Source organism: Dendrobium catenatum, unplaced genomic scaffold (assembly GCF_001605985.2).
Source record: "Dendrobium catenatum unplaced genomic scaffold, ASM160598v2 fragScaff_scaffold_1644, whole genome shotgun sequence".
Lineage (NCBI taxonomy): Eukaryota > Viridiplantae > Streptophyta > Magnoliopsida > Asparagales > Orchidaceae > Dendrobium > Dendrobium catenatum.
In genome coordinates, this window is record NW_021320106.1 from 1 (window position 1) to 3,564 (window position 3,564).

Sequence of the window (3,564 nt, forward strand, 5' to 3'; positions counted from 1 at the left end):
TTGCCTACTGATCTTCATGTTAACTGAAGGGAGAGTGTGAGAAAGTGTTTGAAGAAGGATTCTTACAACTGGAGCGTAAAGGATTCACTTGGTACTCAAAGGTAAGAATCTCCACTTATCATTTGTGATTACTTTACTCTTTTCTCTCATCCTTCTAGATTTCTTGTGAGAAGATCTGTCAAGGAGATCTGGTTCTCTACCGACACTTAGAGAGTGTGAACAGCCAAAGGGTTCTCTGCCTACACTTAGAGAGTGTGAACCGCCGAAGGGTTCTCTGCCTACACTGGGAGAGTGTGAACAGCTGAAGGGTTCTCTGCCTACACTGGGAGTGTGTGAAAGGATGAAGGGTTCTCTGCCTACACTAGGAGAGTGTGAACAGTCGAAGGTTTCTCTGCCTGCACTGGGAGAGTGTGAAAGGACGGACGGTTCTCTGCCAACACTTGGAGAGTGTAAAAGGATGATGGTTCACTACCGCATCGGGTAGTGGTGGAAGAGAGTTTTGTAAAGGCTTCTCCTCCTTGCTGTGGTTGCAAAAGGAGAGTCACTAGTGGTATTAGTGCAGTACTCGAAGGGTGCCTCTGGGGAGTAGATGTAGGTCGTGGTTGATCGAACCACTATAAATCTTATGTCATTTTATTTTCCGCTGCTTTTATTTTTAGGTTTTTAATTTGTGGTTGAAAAACGTTTTTTTACAAAATTCACTAAATTTATTCTCAAATTAAAATTCAAAAAGAGGGAAAATTTTTAATTACTAATTCACCCCCCTCTTGGTTAGCCGCTGGGACATAAGCTTAGGTCTAATAACCTAATTCATATTGAGTAAGTATTAATAAGTGGTATCAGAGCTTTGTTTCAAAATCATAAGTTTAGACTACTTTTTGATTAACGTAGATGGCTACATTTGGAAACCAAAATATACCGGAGGATTACTCTATAACCAGGCCTCCATTATTCGATAATATTCCTTTTGATTTTTGGAAAATACGCATGTCTATATTTTTACAGTCACTTGATTACCGTATGTGCATCTTAGCTCAGGAATGGTATACAAAACCAACTAGACTAGTTGACAGAGTTAGAGTTGAAACACCTTTTATGGATTGGACAGTAGAAGAACGTGACTTAGCATAACTAAACGCCACATGCTTGAATAATTTCTTTTGTGCTCTTAAATCAGAGGACTACACATGGGTTTCTACTTGCAAGAGTGGAAAGGACATATGGGATAGAATTTGTATAACTTATGTGGGGACTAATGAGGTTATGTAATCTAGACTTAATATCTTGTTGCATGATTATGAATTATTTTGCATGAAATGAAATGAATCCATTTCTGATATGTACATAAGATTCACATAAATAGTCATCTCTTTACATGCATTGGGCAGGGAACTAATGAATGCTGAAATAGTTAATAAGATACTTCGTTGTTTGCCTACTGCTTATGATGCTAAAATTACTACAATCATAGATTCTAAAGATCTAAACATTTATTCTATTGACAATCTTCTTGGATCTCTAATTGCTTATGAGCAAGGAGTTAGCCAAAGAAAGATTGATGCAGATAAACCACGAAGGGAGAAGAACATAGCACTGAAAGTGGAGGAGTCAGAGAGTGAACACTCATAACCTGAGGAGGAAGACGACATCACACTAATGACTAGACAATTTAAAAGTTTTCTGAAGAGGAAGCAAAAGAGACTCCAGCAATGGATTGAGGTAAATTTAATAGAAATGTAAAGGTTTCAAATGATGTTATTTGCTATGAGTACAGGAAACCTGGACATATTAAGATAGACTACCAAAAACTCAAAGCCACTACTAGCAAGGAGAAGGTAGAGGAGAAACCAATTGTGAAGAAGGGCGAGAGGAAATTCCAAAGAGCTTTTTTGGGTGAACTCAGCTTCAGACTCGTCAGAGATGGAAAAGGAAGAGGAAGTCACTAATATGTGCTTAATGGCCGATAACATTGATCAATCAGATCAAGAAGAGATATGTGACTTGACTTACAATGAACTTTTTAAAGTTTTTGAACACATGCATGATGTACATAGATAATTAAAGAAAATGTATACTAGTTTGAGCTTTGAATTTTAGGAATTACAAAGGAACATGAAATCCTTAGGAAAGATCATGCTTTAATTGATGAAAACCACATGAAATTACTTGATTAGTTTGATGACTTGAATAAAAATCATGAAATGTTAAAAACAGAGAGTAAAATATGTCGAGTTAATTATACAAATTGAATTTTGGAAGATATGAATTCATTTTACAAATTGAAGATAAATGCTCTAGAGGATAATAGAATACCCCATAAACTTGAAGATTTCACTAATCATATTTTATATCCTAAATTTATGCAACTCCTTAATAGATAGATGAATAGTAGAATACCTACGAATCCATTTATAAAAGTCAAATATAATAATTATGGATTGATTGAACATATAGCTTACACCTGTATTTTGAAGAAGAAAACTTATTTGGTGTGGAAACCTAAGATGCATAAACCTATACATATCATACATGTATCTATTTATAAATTTCCAAAAGGAGAACCCAAACTTATTTGGGTTCCCAGGTCTAACGTTTGATAATTTTGCAGGGTCGCTCTCACACAGGACCTTGTGAGAGCATATGGTACCTGGACAACATATGCTCAAAGCACATGACCGGAGATACTGTATAACTCATATCACTGGAAGTCAGGAGTGGAGGCAAGGTTACACTTGGAGATAATACCACAAGGAAGGTGGTTGAGTCAGGTATGATTAGAAATCTTAAAAACTTTTTCATTGAAAATGTGTTATTGGTAGAAGGCTTGAAGCATAATCTGTTAAGTATAAGGCAGCTTTGTGATAAAGGATACTGTGTAAAAGTTTTTCCTACTAACTGCATATTAAGCCTAAATGAAAATGATGTTTTGAATGGTATAAGGGTAAACAACTTATATATGCTTGACTTGAATTGCATTAAAACTCCTACTACTTTTTGTTTAAAAACTATTTCTAATGATTCATGGATTTGGCATAGGAGACTTTGTCACTCTAGTATGAAAAACCTTAGGAGGATTACCCAAAAGAACCTAGTGAGAGGTATACCAAAACTAAACTTTACTAAGGACCACCTTTTTGATGCATGTCAATTAGGAAAATAGGTGAAGTCCTCTTTTTAGTCCAATAAGGATCTTAGAACCAGTAAACCATTGGAAATTTTGCATATGGATCTTTTTGGACCTGTTGGAACTGTAAGTCTAGGAGGGAAGGTATACGGATTTGTGATTGTGGATGATTACTCTAGATTCACATGGGTTAGATTTCTATGTCATAAGAGTTAATAATTTGAGGAATTTAGAAACTTTTTGACTTGGATTCAAAGAAAGCTAGGATGTGAAATTATGATTATTCAAAGTGAACATGGAGGAGAATTTGAGAATAAAAAATTTGAGGATTTTTGTAAGGAGAAAGGAATTGATCATAACTTTTCTGCACCTAGAACCCCTCAGTAGAATGGGGTAGTCAAAAGAAAAATCAGAACTTTAATAGAAGTTGCTCAAGCCAT